Genomic DNA, 22,220 nt, shown 5'->3' with positions numbered 1-22,220 from the left:
AGTTTCATGCTACTTTCTTCCATCTTGCTTTCTTCGGTTATGGGGTAGGGAATCCAAGCTGGTAATAAAGTAACTCAATGATCTCAGCCCTATTTAGTGCAGTCAATGACTGCAAAGAGGTTATTCCACCAGCCCACAAAACTGACCACTTCGTAATATCTCACGGAAAAATACTTGTCAGCTTCAATGCTCCCAGTCAAAATCAAAGTAAGAACATCTGCAGTCTGCTTCTCGACTGTAAAGAAATAATAAGTTGGGCCGGGCGCGGTGGCTCAAGCCTGTAGTCCCAGCACTTTGGGAGGCCGAGGCGGGCGGATCATGAGGTCAGGAGATCGAGACCATCCTGGCTAATACGGTGAAACCCCGTCTCTACTAGAAAAATACAAAAAACTAGCCGGGCGAGGTGGTGGGCGCCTGTAGTCCCAGCTACTCAGGAGGCTGAGGCAGGAGAATGGCGTGAACCCAGGAGGTGGAGCTTGCAGTGAGCTGAGATCTGGCCACTGCACTCCAGCCTGGGCGGCAGAGTGAGACTCCGTCTCAAAAAAAAAAAAAAAAGAAAGAATAAGTTGGATGTTCTCTTTTTTTTTTTTTCCTAATGATGTTTATTCACCAAAAGTCACTTGCCAGGTTGAAAGATGAACGTAAGTCAACAGCAAAGCAGGGATTAATGGGATTTTTTTCCCCCATAAAAATAAATCAGTAGCCAACAATGAGAAACTGTATTAGTTGCAAGGGGTGAGGTTAAGACCAAAAAAAAAAGAAGAAGAAGAAAAGAAAAAGGAAAGAAAGGGATATTAGGATTAGGAGGAAAAAATTACAGTAGAAACAAATCGAAAGAGTATATCTTGGACGGGGCACCTCTAAATGTGGCAATTTTCCCTCAATAGGCTTCAGAGGTAGTTTGGAAGTACCAAGTCTATATTGGTTGCTACCATAGAGGTGGTCTTTATTCCAGGCAAAGCCCAGACAAAGCAGGATGGTTAGATCTTTGCACAGTCACCGCATTAGCAATACAGTGGACCTAGGCTGAATAATTTGATAATTCCAAAACTGTATAGGAGAACTGGGGATTTTTTTTTTAATCAAGGACTACTTTAGAAAGAAATATAATTATCAATTGTTTTCAGCCAATTTATAGTGAACATAGCTCATAAAAATAATAAAAATTAAAATGTAATACTTAAAGCTATTTACAGTAAAATTCAGAACAGTAAAATCTGACCTGGGAAAATGAAGTTCTTACCTGATTTATAGTAACTATAAAGGAAAACTCACAGTGGCGGAAGCTATAATTGGTAACATGCAGTATGAATAACAACAAAAAATTGATATGCAACATCTTCATTATAAAATTTAAATCGAAAAGAATTGATTCCATGGGAAAAAATCAGTACAATAAAAAATGTGGCCAGCGGGCACGGTGGCTCAAGCCTGTAATCCCAGCACTTTGGGAGGCCAAGACGGGAGGATCACGAGGTCAGGAGATCAAGACCATCCTGGCTAACACGGTGAAACCCCGTCTCCACTAAAAAATACAAAAAGCTAGCCCGGCGAGGTGGCGGACGCCTGTAGTCCCAGCTACTCGGGAGGCTGAGGCAGGAGAATGGCGTAAACCCGGGAGGCGGAGCTTGCAGTGAGCTGAGATCTGGCCACTGCACTCCAGCCTGGGTGACAGAGCGAGACTCCGTCTCAAAAAAAAAAAAGAAAATGTGGCCAGGTGTAGTGGCTCACACCTGTTATCCCAGCACATTGGGAGGCTGAGGCAGGAGGATCCCATAAGCCCAGGAGTTTGAAACATGGGCAACATAATGAGACCCGGTGTCTACAAAATGTACAAAAACTAGTGCGATGTGGTGGCACATGTTTGTAGTCCCAGCTACTGGGGAGGCTGAGGTGGGAGGATCCCTTAAGCCCAGGAGTCTGAGGCTGCAGTGAGCCAAGATCATGCCACTGCACTCCAGCCTGGGTGACAGAGTGGGACCTTGTCTCAAAAAAATAATAATATACAAATGGGAAACAGCATTATGTTGGATAGGAAACCAATCAGGAAATTAAATAGACATAATGACATTCATTCCATGAAATGCTTTCTTGACAAAAACATTTCTCAATATTTATATAATTCAGATCAAAATGTTTTATGTATAGGTAGAGTCAAAATGTCTCCAGGATCAAAACAGTAGGGTCAGAATCTCCAATAGTTCAAAATGGCAGGGTCAAAACATCCTGGATACACCTCAAGGCATTCTGACTTAACTGCAACTTTTCCAATTCAGTTGTACCAAAATATTTTATATTTCATAAGCTTTTTAAGTACCTTCTCTACAATTTATCTTTACACTTCAACAAGTTCGTACAGATGTGGTATGTTTCTACTCTGGTTCTCAGAAACTACTCAGTTTTAAGATGTCATGATGTAGCTGTGCCACCTTGTTCAGGATGTAACCTCCCTGAAATTTTAAATTAATAGAAACTGCACTTAGGAGGCATATCAACTCTCTTGCCATCATTGGATCTGAGAAACTACAATGAAGCTGGGGTGCCCTGGGGAAATCAGAGCGAAAGACCTGGACTCAGCTTCTCACTATCTGCTGTTACTGGAACTGGTTTATGAGATGCTAAAGTGGAAAAAGTGCCAAATGTATGGTCAAAACTGTCAAGGCTTTAGTGTACCAGCTGACCAAATATTGCATGACCGAACCCACAGACTTATATGAAGAATGAAGACTTATAACCTCATAGTTCATTCCACACTAAAATGAGGATTAAGTTCCTATAACCTATGTCCCATTACTCAAGTCTACCAGAGAAACTCCTTGCGTACCACCCTGACGAAACTTACTCAGCTTTCAGGGTCCTGCTGAAGTCCTGCCTCCCTGGAGACCTCCCCCGACAGCTCCAGCCACTTCTCCATTCTGCTCCTCTCCAAGGCCCTTTATCACACACTCTCTGGCACTGTTACTTCACCCTGACAAACCCACTCCCTTGCAGGTGCTCTGTGAGTACAGTGCGGCGCTGCCCAAGACCTTGACAATAAGGGAAGTAAGACTAAGCTCTGAGAGTGAATTGATGAAATGGCTACAATACCTCCCAGGCATGAAAACATGCTGCAGGTACGAAGCAATCCAAAGAGATCATGAGTCTTTTACAGGCTGTGGTGAGTCGGAACAGCCAGAGCTGGTCAACAGTGGAAGCCTAGAAGAAGGCGACCCATAAAGGAAAAGGTTAGGCACGCTGGGCAAGCGAGACCTTCATGCAGGGCACGACCTGCCCAGTCTCAGGTGGTGGCCCTGTAAACTAGATAATATTATCCAGCATAATCCCTCCCAAAGTGATGAGAGAATCCATTCAGCCTGAGAAATATGTACCTGGTGTTGAGATGGTCCTATAACCCCGCTCCTGTGAACCTCTTTTGCATCACCGCAACAGTGAAGCAATCACACATCACACTGCAGCCACGCTGAATTAGCTGCCAAACCCTCCTTTGTCTTCAAAACTTTGTACTCCTTCTCTCCCCCGACCCCCGAACCAGCTGCCCCTGTATTGTCTGCTTAAGTCACCTTTCAGCTCTCTGCTGAGACATTACCACCTCCAGGAAACCTTTCCAGATCCCCATGTCTGAGTCAGGCCCACCCTTGTAGCTCACACAGAAACTTTCAGTTACTCATCATATTTATCCCCCTCTATTGTAACAAATCTCCCAAGATTTGCTCATCTGTATGCCTCACTGGACTATTGGCTTCATGAAAGCAGGATTGTGCCTATCTTGATCCCCTGTGTATCTCCAATACATAGTTGATAATCTGTCTCCAATACATAGTTGATAATTATTTGCTGAATGGATTAATTGATTACCTTATTAATCAGGCTAACACACATCAAATCATCTAAATTCTTGTTCTAATTTCATGTTAATTAAGTGACCTTAACAGAAGTCTGCAATCCAGCTAGGAGTTAGGTCTAATGTTGAAATAATTACCATTCTAATTTTATACATCAGTCTCCTGTGAGCTTTGCTAATGTGAGTTGGCCTCTAAGTACAACTCTGAGACGCTGATTAAGTTTTGGGGTGGGCCGGGTGCGGTGGCTCAAGCCTGTAATCCCAGCACTTTGGGAGGCCGAGATGGGCGGATCACGAGGTCAGGAGATCAAGACCATCCTGGCTAACACGGTGAAACCCCGTCTCTACTAAAAATACAAAAAAAACTAGCTGGGCGAGGTGGCGGGCGCCTGTAGTCCCAGCTACTCGGGAGGCTGAGGCAGGAGAATGGCGTAAACCGGGAGGCGGAGCTTGCAGTGAGCTGAGATCTGGCCACTGCACTCCAGTCCGGGCGACAGAGCGAGACTCCGCCTCAAAAAAAAAAAAAAAAAAAAAAAAAAAAAAAAAGTTTTGGGGTGTATTACTGAGAGCAGATTCTGGGTATGCCAAGGACCCCAAGGGAAAGGCCAGTCTATTTTTCCTAAGAAGCCCCTTGTATCATAATAAACTGTGCTCATTTTCCATTTTGAATTTTGACACCTAGCATAGCACTATAAATGCAAGTTCTCATTAAACAACTGTCACACGAATAAAAAGGAATAGAAATACTATGTATGTTCACACAGTCGTGTGTGACTCTACTGATAGATAAAATATTTTGATCCAAATTATACAAATATCAAGAGATGTTTTTGTCAAGAAAGCATTTCATGGAATGAATGTCATTATGTCAATTTAATTTCCCGATTAGTGTGAAATTCGCACACAGATATGTGTGAAATTCACACATAGTCATGTGAATGTCCTTTTGGACATTCATAGAATCTCACCATTTGGCTTTCCTTTTCAGAGGCCCAAAGTTCTGTCTCTTTAATGAATATAAATTGTTCCTGATCCGAGTGCCCTCTACGGTCCTGCTGTGTCTACTTCTAAAAGTACACAAAGCTTTACTGAAAGTCTGACCTGGCAGTTTTCCTTTCTTTTCTCTTACCCAAAGACACCAGCACCCTCATTAGTTGCCAGATGATGCCTCTTCTGACTGAGACTGGGGGAGGCTTTGTGTTGGTGCGGGGACAATTCAAGATTTGTCAGCTGGTAGTGGCTGATTATCAAGATGTCCAAACTGGCTCCTTTGCTATGTGTGAGCAATTTAATTTTGTGCCTAATTTTAATCTGCAGTGTACTGTATGTCTGCATCTGCTGTGTTAAAGCATTTATTAGCATTTAAAGGGGGAGCTGATGGTATTGATCACTCTTATTAAAACTAAAAACAATCATGTGGCAGTAACTGATGAGCATCTCTTCAGCCACTGAAGTCCCAGCCAAAGTTTATGTACTCAAAACATTGGCAGAAACAGAAAAAGCAATGTTAAAGCAAGAATACAAGTGGCATCTGTTACAGGTATTTATAGTTGACTACCTCCCACCCAACCCCCAGCTTCCCAGATTATAAGCTTCTTGAAGGTAGGAAACTTTATTACTGAATTTCTATAACCTGGCTCAGAGTAAGTCCTCAATAAATTTTCGAATGAATGACTAAATTGAAGAAGGAAAGTGAGGCCGGGCGTGGTGGCTCACACTTGTAATCCCAGCACTTTGGGAGGCTGAGGCAGGTGGATCACCTGAGGTCAGGAGTTCGAGACCAGCCTGGCCAACATGGTAAAACCCCATCTCTACTAAAAATACAAAAATTAGTCATGGTGGCGGGCACCTGTTATCCCAGCTATTCAGGAGGCTGAGGCAGGAAAATCACTTGAACCCGGGAGGCAGAGGTTGCAGTGAGCCAAGATCACACCATTGCTCTTCAGCCTGGGCAATAAGAGCAAAACTCCATCTCAAAAAAAATAAAATAATAAATAAAAATAAAAAAACAAGGAAGGTGAAATACCCAATGCATGTTATATAAACACTCAACAAGAACAACTGTATTTTTCTTACAAATATCATAATAGCTATGTAATTCTATGTAACAAATCACCCCAGAACTTAGTGGTTTAAAATAAGAACAAGCATTTACTATCTCACAGAGTTCCTGTAGGTCAGGAATTCAGGAGTGGCTTAGCTGGCTGGTTCTGGCTTGGGATTCTAATGAAGTGTCAATCAAGACATTGACTGGAGCCTCATTCATCTGAAGGCTTGACTGGGGCTGGAGAATCTGCTTCCAAGATGGTCCTCTCAGAGGATGCTGGTGTTTCTAGGAGGCCTCAGCTCCTCACTATGTGGACCTTTCTACATCTTTAAGGATCCTCATGACATGATGGCTGGATTTCCACAGAAAGAGTGATCAGGAAGATAAGGTGAAAGCCACAATATTTATCATGACCTAGCCTCAGAAGTCACACTCAGTCATTTCCATAAGATCCTAGTGTATAGACAGGTATACACAGGTCAACCTACTCAATGTGGGAGGACTGCACAAGGGTACAAACATCAGGAAGTGAGAATTATTGAGGGCAGGGGCTATCATCTCACAGGCTTTCAACCACAGGCACCAGTTAAGTATCTGGCCTCCCCATCATAATTTGGTGTCTTCTTTTCTAAGCTTTGCTGTTTCTGCTTGTTTCACATTTTCCCAATCTAAAATCTGGACGTGAGCATAGTTCAACTGAGTGTTAAAGCAGGAAGGCATCTTGAAGACCATTTACAGAAGTTCAATGTGCTCATTTTGCAGATAAAGAAACCAAAACCTGTGGTGTTCTGAAGCACCTGCCCTCTCACTCAGCCAGTTATGGGCAAAGGCAGAGCTCAAGGCCACCCAGCTCTGGCTCTTCTCTTCTCTGTTCTCATTGAAGCTTATGCTTTGTGAAATGTTGAATCTCCAGTAAAAATAGTGTTCATGAGGTCTATCAGCTGTAAGTTAACGCTTTTGTTATGGTACAGTTGAATCTTCTTGGGTTTCCATAAACTGTGGAAGAGTCTTCATGAATTAGGAGATGAGTAAATGCTTCTAAAAGCAAGACATTAAGGCAATTACATTTCTTCTTTGCTTCACCAGGCCTGTGTTGGTTTCCTCCGGATTTCATGGTGCTATAGAGAGATTATGTGTTTTATGGAATAAATATTTCTAATAAAGTTGTCTTTAAAATAAGTTTTAATGTTCAATTCAGTCAAGCAAACATTAGCTGACACCCACTGGGTGTTAGGTATCGGCCCTGCATTCTCTCTGGTTTCCATTGCTAATTCAGAAACAAGTCTCAGAGGTAAGGAGAATTCTTTCCCTATCGACCAAATTGGAAACTTGGAAAGAAAGAGATTGAAACATAAAATGGCAAAAGAAAAGTCATTTATTTTGTGGGACAGGAATCATTCGTCCCCCACTCCTTTGCCGTTCTTTGGTTCTTTCTGCATTCCTCTCTGCTTTCCACTCCCCCTTCCCGTTTGCACTTCATCCTTGCCTGAGGGACCTGAGGCTCTGAACTTGAAGATCTCGGGACTTAGCCTACTCTATTATTCTTTGTCTTTGTCTTAAAAATGTCTAACAATCACTAGCTCCTGCATTTAATATAACATACTCAATGATGATCTTTCCTTAAATTTGAGCCATTATGCAAATCACTTATCTTATTTTATCAAAGGCTCAAAATAAGTTTACCAAAAATAAGAGCTCTATTAATCCAATGCTGGATGGTTGTTACAAACTGGATGTTTGTCTTCCAGTAAATTCATATGTTAAAACCCTAATCTCCAATGTGACAACATTTGAAGATGGGGCCTATATTAGTCCATTCTCACACTGCTATAGAGCACTACCTGAGACTGGGTAATTATAAAGCAAAAGAGGTTTAATTGGCTCAGAGTTCTGCAGGCTTAACAGGAAGCATGGCTAAGAGGTCTCAGGAAACTTATAATCATGGCGGAAGGCAATGCGGAAGCAGGCACCTTCTTCACAAAGCAGCAGGAGGGAATGTAAGCAAGAACGAGGAAGTGCCACACTTTAAAACCATCAGCGGCCGGGCGCGGTGGCTCAAGCCTGTAATCCCAGCACTTTGGGAGGCCGAGACGGGCGGATCACGAGGTCAGGAGATCGAGACCATCCTGGCTAACACGGTGAAACCCCGTCTCCACTAAAAAATACAAAAAAACTAGCCGGGCGAGGTGGCGGGTGCCTGTAGTCCCAGCTACTCCAGAGGCTGAGGCAGGAGAATGTCGTAAAACCGGGAGGCGGAGCTTGCAGTGAGCTGAGATCCGGCCACTGCACTCCAGCCTGGGCGACAGAGCGAGACTCCGTCTCAAAAAAAAAAACCATCAGCTCTGGTGAGAACTCACTCACTATCATGAGAACAGCATGGGAGAACCGTCCCCATGATCCAATCACCTCCCACCCAGTCCCTCCCCTGACATGTGGGGATAACAAACCCAGATGAGATTTGGGTGGGAACACAGAGCCAAACCACATCAGGGGCTTTTGGAGTAATTAGCTTATGAGGGTGGAGCCCTCATGATGGAATTAGTACCCCATAAGGAGAGTCATGAGAGATGAGAGAGCTTGGTTCCTCTCCCCTCCCCTCCCCTCCCCTCCTCTCTACTCTTCTATATGAAGATACAGCAAGAAGATGGCAGCCTGCCGCCCAGAAGAGGGCCCTAACCAGAACCCAACCATGTCTAATCTGACTTCCCAGCCTCCAGAACTGTGAGAAACAAATTTGCTTTAAGACAAGTCACCCAGTCTATGGTAATTTGTTAAAACAGCTCAAATTGACTAAGACATTAGGCAATTTTCAGAAGTCCCATTTTTTTTTACCAATATAGATGAAGTTCCAAGGAAACGCAAAAGGAAATCAACAACATCTGCTTGGTTATGTTGGTTTTTTGAGACAGGGTCTCACTCTGTCACCCAGGCTGAGCGCAGTGGCACAATCAGAATTGACTACAGCCTTGACCTCCCAGATTCAAGCAATCCCCCCTCCTCAGCCTCCTGTGGAGCTGAGACTACAGGTACACACCACTACACCTGGATATTTTATTTTTAATCTTTTGTAGAGATGAGATGTTGCCTAGGCTGGGGTCTCAAATTCCTGGACGCAAGTGATCCTTCCACCTTGGCCTCCCAAAGTGCTGGAATTACAGGCGTGAGCTGCCATGCCCAGTTTCTCCTGCCTGTTTTACTGAAGTTTTTCTGTAAGAAAGAGTCTCATTCTATCTAGTTCAAACACAACGGAATTTTCTGTAGCGTAATATAAAACATATCATGGAAGTAATGATTATGATTAGAGTTAACATGTATTGAGTGAGTATTCATTATGTATGTGCCAAGCCTGGTTCTAAACCCTTTCCTTATTTAATCTTCACACCAACCCTATGAGGTAGAGTCTATTATCATCTCCATTTTACAGTTGAGGAAACTGAGACATAGAGAAGTTAGCTATTTGCCCAAGGCAGTCCAAGAAATGGAACTGTAATAGGGTAGAATCCCATAAGGACTGGAGCTGGAGATGGTTCAGAATGTGAGGTGGCTCTAGGGGCAAATCCTTGCCCTTGTGCTCTGCCATTAATGTGACTCCACTACCCCCACAGAGCTGCTGCTTTCCAGCCACCACCGTCTGATCTTCACTGCTTTCCCTCCTTCAGCTTACAGCCACAGGCTTCCCATCCTAGCTGCTACTTCCTGAACTTTTACTGCAGCTCCCACCTTTAACCAATAAAACCTTCAAGCCTTCCATATTTCTTGTTTCAAAGTGCCAAGAGAGTCTGTTTGGCCCAGCTCATATTTTTTAAACAGACTGCAGAGGTTGTGGGTTGCTCAGCAGACCCTATGTTGGGTAGGCGTCCATTCCTGGTCTTGTCAGCTGTGGCCCATAAAGAGAAGAGTACGAGAATAGCAAATGATATAAAGCATGGCTATTTAGGCTGCAAGGGCCTGCAGGTGCAATAATTCTCTTAGAACAGAGTAAAGGCATAACCTTTCCAGCACATTGTTATTCTCTAGTGATTAATCTACACTGTTTGCTACAAGGGCATATTTCAACAAATTTGCTGAATTTAATAAGTCTATTTTTATGTGGCACTTATAAGAACTGTACCAGGAAAATTATGCAGATAAAAATCTCTGCTTTTTAAGAAAGATTGGATCAGATAATTTTATATACCAAAGTGTAATCAATTTAAACCAGTATTAAACTGAGTACCTACTATGTGTAAGTTATCATCAAGGACAGACTTTTTCCTTTTTTTTTCCCACACAGGATCTCACTCTGTCACCCAGGCTAAAGTGCAGTGGCACCATAATGGCTCACTGCAGCCTCCACCTCCCAGACTCAAGTGATCCTCCCACCTCAGTCTCCCCAGTAGCTAGGACTATGAGCACTCACCACCAAACCTGGCTAATTTTTGTGTTTTTTGTAGAGATGGGGTTTCGCCATTGTCCAGGCTGGTCTTGAACTCCTGGGCTGAAGTAATCCACCTGCTTTGGCCCCCCAAAGTGCTGGGATTACAGGCATGAGCTACCATGCCCGGCCAACAGACTTTTTTTTTTTTTTTAATTTGAGATGGAGTCTTGTTCTGTCATCCAGGCTGGAGTGCTGCAGCACAATCTTGACTCACTGCAACCTCCACCTCCTGGGTTTCAGCAATTCTCCTGCTTCAGCCTCCTGAGTAGCTGGGATTACAGATGTGTGCTACCACGCCTGGCTAAGACTTTTTAAGAGTAAGAATTAGGCCAAGGATGGTAGCTCATGTCTGTAATCCCAGCACTTTGGCAGGCCAAGGTGGGTGGATTGCTTGAGGCAAGAATTCGAGACCAGCCTGGCCAGCGTGGCAAAACTATATCTCTACTAAAAATACAAAATTAGCCATGCATGGTGGCACATGCCTGAAACACCAGCTTCTTGGGAGGCTGACATATGAGAATTGCTTGAACCCAGGAGGCAGAGATTGCAGTGAGTCAAGATCACGCCTCTACACTGCAGCCTGGATAACAAAGCAAGACTCTGTCTCAAAGGAAAAAAAAAAAAAAAGAGAGTAAGAAATAGAGTTTGTAGAATTTTAAGGATCACTTGGTTCAGTGTTCCTCAGATGTGTTTTAGAGGTCACACATTCTTTAAGAAATGTTTTAAGTTTTGTGTTCATATATCCAGAACAATCTAAAAAATTAGTATGAATGTGTTCTGGAGCATCCGTGTGGCCACCTCAAAACTATACACTGCCATGCAAGTTGAGTCTGGGTTTTTCTTAATGCCAAATAGTACTAATATTAATCTTGGTGGGCTAAAAATACAAGGGGAAATTTTAAATACACATGAAATGCATTTATGCCAAAGTTCACTGCATGTAGTAGTTTGGTTTCCCAGTAATTGGAACAGAGAAAAATGATGACAGAATTGTGTAGGTGAAGGCACTGTATTCATGATGGGAACAATACTTTTGCTCTAAAAATCATCATACTTCATATCCAATTAATGCTATTAAGTTTGATTTTGTTTATATTCAGTTTGTAAATTTGTGAGAGATGTATACTTGAATGACAACTCTCAGGTAAGGGGTTTCTGCTTTTTGGAGTGGCGGTTTTCTTGTAAGTAACATCACAACCGAAGTCATTGAGTAATACTAGGAGCATCTCATAATTCTTTTCCTTTAAAAGGATGCCATGCATTACTCAAGTCTGAGAAATGCTGATTTAGGTCAGCCCTACTGATTTTTAGACAGTACCCACAGGGCCTAAAATAAGCTACAATTAAATCATAGTTACAATTATTACTGCTACTGAAAATGGGAGAAAAGAAAAAAACAGGAAAAAGACATCAGAAAGTGACCAGTAAGATGATCAAGATAGGCACAGTAAACAACCCTGTGAACTAATACTTAAGACAGGGACTGTAACTAATTCACCCCAAGTGCCCAGAGTGTTAGATCCTCTGTTAAGTGGTAGTAAACTCAAGTGTCCAAGACCATGCAAAAGAGAGACAGAGCCAGGACTGGAGTTTTAGACCTATATTCTCTCCTCAACTCCACTCCCAGAGCCTTTAAACAGCTGCCTGCCCGGATTACCTAACTGTCATCACTTTCTGACATCTTTTTCCTGCCTTTTTTCTTTCCTCAGTTTTCAGTAGTAGTAATACATTTAACTATAGTTTATAGCTATCTCTGTGCCAAGTGCTTTAAAAACATGATCTTGTGTGATGTTTAATTAGACTCCCCAAATCCTTGATTGTCTTTATTTTTGTTTTATTTGCCATTTTGTTTTTCCCATGTCTTCATCTTAAAGTTTCTTGAGCTAGGCAGCTTTTCAAGCTGAATGGCTGCCCGTGATCCTGAACCGTGTGCACTTTCGACCTGAATTAGGCCATTGTGCCTATTATTGGGATCACGAATTAATGATACTTGTCAGTCATTATCTTGAGAGCTTTTTGTTGTCCTTAAAGACAGTTCATTTTGCTTGCTATTGTGACTGTGGCAATTTGGTTCTCAGTAAAAGACAGTTTACATGCGAGTGGAAACCTTTGTGTTTTATAGTGTTCTGCCATGAGTTATGTTTTCCTCAGCCAAGTTCCCCGAAAGAAAACACCCTTCCTGTTCTCCCCTCAATCCATTATTTCTACCCTGACAGATTTCTCAAGCAAACAGGAAAACCATCAACCTTTTCTTTACTTAGCGCTTCACAGCCAGGCACAGAGGCTGGCCCCCATAACAGGCAACATTACCACCTTAGTTAAACACCGTTAATCTCTGTTCTACAGAGGTGAAAAGATTTTCCTGGTGGTATTAGAAAAATCTAGAGTGCTGTCCAAATTTTAATGCAGAAGAACCAAAGTTGAGTCTTCTATCCAGATCACTGTGGTCCCATTTACATCATCCTTGCAAGACTGATTCCATTTATAGCTACAGAAAGATAACAATGAGCATCCTATTCAACCTGTGGGGCCATAATCAGGCTGTGCTAGGTCCTGCTGCTACAAAAAGACAGCACTTGGTTTCCCTGAGCAGGAAATTAGCACGAACTCCATTAGTTTGTGTTTTATAAAGACCGGAACATTTCCCCTTTTGATTTTATACATATCTTAAAAGAGAATTTCTCAAAAGATAGCTATTTCTGCCAGCCCTGCTACCAATCACTCTGTTATAGCGGGATGGATATCTCGTTTTATTAACAAGTTATTTTATTGAATAAAGCTTAGGTAAAAGATAAACTTGTTCTGAGCTCCCTAAAGTTGATGTCATATCAAGGTTGGAAAGAGGGACTGACTAAACACTGATTCTAGTTTTTTGTTTTGTTTTGAGACCGAGTCTCGCTCTGTCACCCAGGCTGGAGTACAGTGGCATGATCTCAGCTCACTGCAACCTCCACCTTCCTGGTTCAAGCGATTCTCATCTCTCAGCCTTCCGAGTAGCTGGGACTACAGGCGCCTGCCACCATGCCTGGCTAATTTTTGTATTTTTAGTAGAATCGGGGTTTTGCCATGTTGGCCAGGCTGGTCTGGAACTCCTGACCTCAAATGATCCGCCCACCTTGGCCTGCCAACGTGCTGGGATTACAGGTGTGAACCACTGTGCCCAACCTGATTCTAGTTTAAAAACAAATGATTAAGAACAAAAACAACAAAGAAAAGCAATCATGACTGGCACACACTCTCTTCTTAAAATTGCCATTCCTGAGTTTGCTGCAGAATGGAAACCAACACATTACCATGAATAAACAAGGAAAGGAAAAGAATCCCAATCCTTTCTGCACTTCCAGAGTTTGACGTTTAACAGAGTCAGAGCTGGGTTGAAGGTAAGGAGAAGCCAACATTAGCTCAGCTGGTTGGCAGACCCACCACTGAAGGTACTGGCTCCTTTACCATAGTGAACAGTTTCTCTGACAAAATGGGGGTCTTTGGCAGGGGTGGGGGCATTTTTTTTTATTTTTATGTATTTATTTATTTATTTTTGAGACAGGGTTTCACTCTGTCACCCAGGCTGGAGTGCAGGGGTGCCTTCACAGCTCACTGCAGCCTCAGCCTCCTGGGCTCAAGCCTCAACCTCCTGGGCTCAAGCAATCCTCTTACCTCAGCCTCCCAAGTAGCTGGGGCTACAGATGGGCACCACTACGCTCAGCTAATTTTTATATATATATATATTTTTTGAGACGGAGTCTTGCTCTGTCGCCGGGGCTGGAGTGCAGTGGCCAGATCTCAGCTCACTGCAAGCTCCGCCTCCCGGGTTCACACCATTCTCCTGCCTCAGCCTCCCGAGTAGCTGGGACTACAGACGCCCGCCACCTCGCCCGGCTAGTTTTTTGTATTTTTTAGTAGAGACGGGGTTTCACAGTGTTCGCCAGGATGGTCTCGATCTCCTGACCTCGTGATCCGCCCGCCTCGGCCTCCCAAAGTGCTGGGATTACAGGCTTGAGCCACCGCGCCCGGCCCTAATTTTTATATTTTTTATAGAGACACGGTTTCACCATGTTGCCCAGGCTTGTCGCAAATTCCTGAGCTCAAGCAATTTGCCCGCTTTGGCCTGCCAAAGTGCTGGGATTACAGGCATGAGCCACCATGCCAAGCTTTTTTTTTTTTCTTTAAGTTTGTTCTGATGATATTTTATCGTCTTACCTGAGAAAGAAGAATGCTCAGTAATTATTTCACTATGCTTAGTAATTATTTCACTAATAATTCACTTAGTAATTATTTTGGATTTGCTCCAAAATAAAAGATAAGTATCTTTAAAATAATAAAGTGTATGTATGTAAAGTGCTTCATTCACCTGGCTCCTGTCATAATAATGTAGCTGTTTTTATGGTATTTACTGTTGTTGTTACTAGTATATTATTATATCTTAAAATTAAAAATAAAATGGTCAGGCCTGAGACAGAAATAGTAAGGCTCTAAACCAGCTTTGACTAGCAAAATAAGCATTTTTGCTTTACTCTTTTTGTTAAACTTTTTTGTTTAAACCATTCTCCCCAACCCTTTTCTTTGTTTGGTTTTTAAATTGCCTTATGCAGAGGTTGCAGTGAGCCAAGATCATGCCACTGCACTCCAGCCTGGGCGACAGAGCTGGACCCCTTCTCAAAAAGAAAAAAAAATTGCCTTATGGGTAGTAACTGCATTTGTAGTGGATCAATATTTAAATTCCTTAAAATATTATAATCTAGTAAGCTTACTCCCAAAATAAATATACCTATTGTCTTCAGGCTTTGGCTACTGTAAAAGGATTATATATCAAGGACTTTGTTGTGCAAGTTTACATGTTCCTAAACATTAAACACTATGGTGGCTTGGTAAATTGAATAAAAATCTATAAATTTTTAATGGATCCTCAAGATTCCAATCTGGTATTATTACATTATTAATTTTTAGTCAAGTTAAAAAAAAAAAAAAACCTGTGTGTGTGTGAGAGAGAGAGAGAGAACAAAAGTCTGGAAGGATACACAATAAAATATTAATTTTGTTTATCTCTGGGTAGTGAGAGAGCAGCTGTGATTTTTTCTTGTTTTGCCTATTTGTCTAATATGTCAAAAATGAGCATGAATCGCTTGTCTTTTTTTAGTTAAATAATATATTTCTGGCTGAATGTTGTGGCTCACACCTGTAATCCCAACACTTTGGGAGGCTGAGACAGGAGGATTGCTTTAGGCCAAGAGTTCCAGACCAGCCTAGGCAACAAAATGAGACCCCATCTCTACAAAAAAAAAAGAAAAAAAAACTGTATTTCTCTTAATATTATAATCTAATATCTTTAGATAAACCTACGAAAGAGAGCTTTCTACCTCCTTGGCCCAGTGGATTCTTTTGGTATCTCCCTACCCTCTGATAGGAGTTTTTGTCCTATCAGACGGGAGCTGACAATTTCATCTTTGGGATTAAGGCAACCCTACATTTTAACACATCACTTAGGAGCTGTGTGGAATAGGACACACTTTCCCAATCTGTGAAATGGGGACAAGGATATTTACTTCACAGGAGAGTTGTGAGTGTTAGGGACAATGAGTGTAAAACTCTGAACAAAGTGTCTCACCAGTGTGAGCTTTCAACCCACAGAAGCCACTCTAATAATTCTTCTCTGCGGGTCAAACAACAAGAGATTCTTGCCCATTCTCCCACCTGAGAACGTTAAGTGTTAACCTCTCAAAAAAAGGGCCAGGTATGGTGGCTTATGCCTGTAATCCCAACACTTTGGGAGGTTGAGGTGGAAGGATTGCTTGAGCCCAGGAGTTTGAGACCAGCCTGGGCAACATAGTGAGACCTTGTCCCAATAAAAAAGAAAAGAAAAAAAAAAAAAAAAAAAACTCAGGGAGGCAGACTTTCCTTTCACACAGCCTTGCCAGAGAAAAGGAACAGCCTGCACTCATTTGCTTTTGAAATGATTAAGATGTCTGTATTGGCCAGGCATGGTGGCTCATGCCTGTAATCCCAGCACTTCAGGAGACCAAGGCAGTTCAGGAGACTGAGGCAGGAGAATCTCTTGAACCTGGGAAGCGGAGGTTGCAGTGAGCCAAGATCTCACCATTGCACTCCAACCTGGGCAACAAGACAAAAATCCATTTCAAAAACAAAAAGCAAAAAACAAAAAACGATGTGTATATCTCTTAAGACAATACCCTTTCAATTTTAAATCACTAAAACCTGTATTTAGTTCAGCTGCTTTTAGTCATTTAGAAGCTGATTAAACGACTACCAAATCACAAATATTACTGCTAATTCCTGAATAATTTAGCTTTTGTCCTGCTTACACTTCTAATTTATAAACCACCCATATTCTTAAAGACCTTTTCCCTTAGTTAAGTCAATAAAATACTTCTTGGGCAGTGTTCATTTTGAGACTCTTCAAGACATCTGTCTTTCTTTTTCTTTTTCTTTCTCTCTCTTTTTTTTTCTAACGATTGTCTTCTAAGTCCATATCTAAAACTCTTTGGGCTAGAGCCCAGGGTCTCTCAAATCAGCCTGATCCAACTCACCACTTTAACCCTGCTGTGTTTCAGTTTCCTCAACAGTATAAGATAATAATAGTACCTATCCTATCTCATGACATACATTTCTTAGACCAGTGAAAGCTCATCATATAGTGAGTAGCTATTATTATTGTTATAAAAGTGAAATATACTCCACTTAACATTTGCAACTCCATCAGTCCATCAGAATGGCAAACTGCCTACATGCATGATTCCATTTCATGATACCCACTGTTAGAAAATCACTAAGTTTGCATGCCAGTGTCATAGGCAAGAGAACAGGCCATACATAGACAATCTCCACGGTGATTTCTGCATGACGGTCATTACCGGAAGTTGAGTGGCAGAACATTATTCTGTCTCATAGAGAAACTTGGTTTGGGGGTTTCCCATAAAGTAGAGTAATAACTAGTTGATTGCATACCCAATCGAGTTTCGGTCCTCTCAGATGTGTTTGAATGCAGAGTCTCTTATTGTTTTTTAATCTTGGGTTTCTTCTTCTTTATTCCAGCCTCCCCCAGTAGATGTCCCCACGTATACGGAAGTACTTGAGGAAGATCAACAGAAGCCAACTCCACAGGGGACACATCAAAATGATTCCCTGTCCATTAGCTAGAAACTTGCTGAGCTGATTGAACCTGGCAAAGTTTTCAGCTCATTGCTCCTCCCCTTCCTCCTGTGCGCAGTCACTCAAAACAAGGACCTCTGTGTGCACCGGCATTCAGTGACAGTTTCGTTATCAGGTTCAAGTAGCACTGCTGAGGATCAAACCTTTACCTTAATTTAAGCTCATGTTTTCCACAAACCCAACTCCAAAGTATCCTGGTAACATGCTTCAAAGATACTCCTTCGAATTTTTACTTCCACAGCGATATGCCTTATGACCTAATTACCATTATTATTCTGAGCCGAAATAAGACAAATTGCTTTATTTGGGAATAGAGAGGGGAAAAAAATCTGAGCTAGAAAGACCTCCTGACATGTCATAGCAATAAATTGAAAGAAAATATCCATGCTCCCCTGAAGAAGATAGAGATCAGCAGAAATCTTTTGTATTGGGCAACATATGATGTGGAAAAATTCTCTTTAATTTTTTTTCCATTTTGTTTGTTTGTTTTGGAGACAGTCTCTTGTTCTGTTGCCCAGGCTGGAGTGCAGTGGTGCAATCTCAGCTCACTGCAACCTCAAACTTCTAGGCTCAAGTGATCCTCTCCACTCAGCATCCCGAGTAGCTGGGACTACAGGCATATATCACCATGCCCAGCTAATTTTAAAATTTTTTGTAGAGATGGGGTCTCCTTATGTTGCCCAAGCTGGTCTCAGGCTCCCAGCCTCAATCAAGCAATGCCCCCACCTCAGTCTCCCAAAGTGCTAGGATTACAGGTGTGAGCTCTAATTTTTTATTATAATAAACTTCCAGAGCTCCAAGAATCACACCCTTGCTTGTGACAGGTTGGAGGTTATGTAGGAGGCGTTTTATATGTCTAGGTTAATAACAGTCTGCAGAGATTATATTTAACCATGTGTAAACATCTTGTGCAGAAAAACAGAACAGGCCTGATGTTAGACCCAGCTGGAAAGGACCAGAATGTTCTAACTGAAAACTGCAGGGGCAGCCAAATGTCCATCTGCCTCTTCTTTAGTTTACCGGTGTAGGCAACACCACCCAAATGACTTTCTGGGCTTTTCTGAGTATCCAGGCTCACAGAGAGTTTGATTTTTTTTTCTCAAAACTTCTGTAAAACTCATGGTCCAACGTTTATATCCTAACATTTTATTTTAATACATAATACGTAATCAAGTGTTACAATAGTCCGCTTCTGTAGATTGGTGTTTTCTTACTACACAGTAGCTCTCTCTTCAGCAGAGTCATTGATAATATAATTTGAATATCCAGTAACTCCACAAAAATCATAGGTACTAACAGACTCAATGTTTGTGGCACCCCCAAAACTCATATGTTGAAATCCTAACCTCCAATGTGATGGTATTAGGAGGTGGGGCCTTTGGGAACTAATTAGGTCATGAGGGTGGCTACCTTATGAATGGGATTGGTGCCAGGCCTGTAATCCCAGCACTTAGCACAAGTGGATTGCCTGAGCTCGGGAGTTCGAGACCAGCCTGGGCAACATGGTGAAATCCCGTCTCTACTAAAATATAAAAAATTAGCTCAATATGGTGGTGTGCACCTGCAATCCTAGCTACTCAGGAAGCTGAGGCAGGAGAATTGTTTGAATCCGGGAGGCGGAGGTTGCAGTGAGCCGAGATCATACCACTGCACACTGCTCTGCAGCCTGGGCAACAGAACGAGACTCCATCTCAGAAAAAAAAAAAAAAGGAACCCCAGAGGGCTCTCTTGCCCTGTTACTTCCTTGAGAGGATATAATACTGAAGAGGGTACTACCAGAACCCAACCATGCTGGCACCTAACCTTGGACTTCCAGCCTACCAGATTCCAAGAAACAAGTTTCTGTTGTTTATAGGTCACTGACTAAGACAGGCACAGAGCCCCTGACACTATTGACATGACTGAAGTGATGATGATTCAGGATAAAACCATGAATGCCACACTCAGTTCAGCCCACTCTTTTCTCACTACCACATATCAAAATGCAAACAAAACATGTGCTTAATAATGTAAAATACATTTAAATATTTTGATACATTGATTGCATTATTCTAGGGTGTTAGAGACATTTCTTAGCCAGGTGACCTGGGTTCCATTCCTAGCTCTGCAAATTGTCTATGTGACCTTGAGCAAATAACTTACCCTCTCTGTGTTACGGTTATTAGTCTATCTAGTCATTTAACAAATCTTTCATTATGGTTTCATTTGTACAGAGTGTGGTGCTAGAAATGGATACCAGAGTGATCAAGATTTCCCTACATCTGTCTTCCAGCTCTTCTATTGCAGTTTTCATTTCCACAATTCTATTTTTTATTTTGAAAAGCTTTTCTTTTGTTGTTTTCTGAATATTCCTTCTTTAATATTCTTGTTTAATATCATCTTATCTCTCTGAGCATATGGCTGCAGTCTTTAAAAAAAAAAAAATAGAGATGGGGTCTCGCCATGTGGTCCAGGCTGGTCTCGAGCTCCTGGGCTCAAGCAATCCTCCTGCCTCAGTCTCCTATAAGTACTGGAATTACAGGCATACGCCACCACGTCCAGCTGCAGTCTCTTTTCTTTTTTGAATTTTTTTTGAGATGGAGTTTTGCTCTTGTCGCCCAGGCTGGAGTGCAATGGTGCCATCTCAGCTCACTGCAACCTCCGCCTCCTCGGTTCAAGCGATTCTCCTGCCTCAGCCTCCTGAGTAGCTGGGATTACAGGTGCCCACCACCACGCCCAGCTAAGTTTTGTATTTTTAGTACAGACTGGGTTTCACCATGTTGGCCAGGCTGGTCTCAAACTCCTGACATGAGGTGATCCACCCCCCTCAGCCTCCCAAAGTCCTGGCATTACAGGTGTGAACCATTGAGCCCTGCCTTTTTTTATGTTTATTTTTTTCCCCTCTGGAGTCTCTGTTTTCTCCATTTTTTAGTGGGGTTTTTTTTTTTTCTGTTTCTGTTTTTTATATTCCATGCAATCCTCCAATGTCATATTTTAGACTGAGGAAGAGAAGCTGATGGAAGCTCTCAACACATGAGTATGGCTTATCAATTTTTATCTCACCACAGAGCAGTGGCTTTCAAAATGTTTTGATCAAGTCAACAGTAAGAAATGTATTTTACACGATAACCCTCTGTATGTGAATGTGTGTGCGTGCATCTTAGAAAAGCTTCACCACACTTTTCACAATAGTTCACCAATACTTCCCTTTATTATTGTGATACAATCTGATACATTTTTTTTCTATTGTATGGACACAATATACCAAATTTATTTCATGACCCAGTAATGTGTGGTCACCTCTAGAGAGAGGGCCTATTTTCCTGAGGAATCCCAGATCAGATCTCTTTCTTGGAATTATCAGAGAAGTACCCAAAAGATACTTTTCCTTTTTTCCTGCCTGGAAAATACTTGTCTGGTGACTAGAAGTCTGGAAGCCAAACTGGGTAGAAGCTGGAGCTTTGATATTTGAAAAGTGAACTGTCATTAATCACCTCTTTTCAAGTGTGGAGTGCCTTACTCCAGAGACCCTTTATCTTATCTTGTAAAGATGACAGACCTCTAGTCTTGTGAATGAGGGGCAGCCAATCAGCAGCAGCAGAGTAGGAGGGACTTGAGGCTCCATTTTCTCCTTAAAACTAATTCCAGGGCCAGGCGCGGTCACTCACGCCTATAATCCCAGCACTTTGGGAGAGGGAGGCGGGCGGATCACGAGGTCAGGAGATCGAGACCATCCTGGCTAACATGGTGAAACCCTGTCTCTACTAAAAATACAAAAAATTAGCCAGGTGTGGTGGCTGGCGCCTGTAGTCCCAGCTGGGAGGCTGAGGCAGGAGAATGGTGTGAACTCAGGAGACAGAGCTTGCAGTGAGCCAAGATCATGCCACTGTACGCTGGCCTGGGTGACAGAGTGAGACTCCATCTCAGAAAAAAAAAAAAAGAAAAAACTAATTTCAGGCCAAACATGGTGGTTCACACCTGTAATCCTAGCACATTAGAAGGCCAAGGCAGGTAGATCACTTGAGAGCAGGAGTTCAAGACAAGTTTTACAGTTTTACCAATGCACCACAACGTAGTAGTCTCTTGATGTGAGGTATCACTCAGAGTTTTTTCTCTCATGACCAAGAAATTTAAGAAGCGTGGTCACAAAGGATGAGGTTGGAGTGAACGTTTAATAAGCGAAAAAAGAAAGCTCTCTGTCATGGAGAGGGGGTCCATAAGAGGGTAGCCATTTTAACAGTTGAATGCAAAGGCTTTTATAAGAAACTGATGAGGGCTTGCCATCTCATTGGCATAAGGCACAAACTTCTGCTAGCTCCACCCTGTCCTCCTAGTGTGCATGTAGGTCCTTAGCTTGAGTCACTCCATATTGCTTTGTTCCCCTCACTGCGCATGTGTCAGGGGACAGAATTTTCCATATCAGGAATGTCCGGGCAAGTCACCTGTGTAGGCTTTCTTATCTGTATGACTGTGGGCATATCTTAGGCAAACCCTCCTATGCAAGTTCCCTTATCTGTGCTTGCAGGCTGTTCTATTGTTTGAAATAATTCAACTGAGGACCCCCATCTAACTGCCTGCCTAATTGGTTTCTTTCTTTCTACTCTTTCATTTCCCCCTCAGGAGTGGAGACCCTAAGTGCTGTTAGGGAGATGGGGCGACAATCCTTCTGGCTACTTCCTGCTGCAGAGAATTTTGTGTGGGGAACAGCAGCTACGATTCCTCCTAGGGCTGGTCTGAGAGTCCTTGGAAGAAAGGCGTGTCCATGTGGGATT

General features: G+C 42.4%; 1 long non-coding RNA gene across 1 annotated transcript; it reads left to right on the top strand.

The window, feature by feature from the left end:
- Positions 1-7,910: 7,910 nt before the first annotated feature.
- Positions 7,911-21,219, top strand: LOC117095384. The gene is made up of 2 exons (XR_004441947.1): positions 7,911-7,994; positions 21,164-21,219. It is a non-coding gene; the product is annotated as an uncharacterized LOC117095384 (long non-coding RNA).
- The last annotated feature ends 1,001 nt before the right edge of the window (positions 21,220-22,220 follow it).

This window comes from Trachypithecus francoisi, unplaced genomic scaffold (assembly GCF_009764315.1).
Source record: "Trachypithecus francoisi isolate TF-2019V2 unplaced genomic scaffold, Tfra_2.0 Lachesis_group13, whole genome shotgun sequence".
In the NCBI taxonomy this organism is placed as follows: domain Eukaryota; kingdom Metazoa; phylum Chordata; class Mammalia; order Primates; family Cercopithecidae; genus Trachypithecus; species Trachypithecus francoisi.
This window is presented reverse-complemented; position numbering and strand designations above follow the sequence as displayed.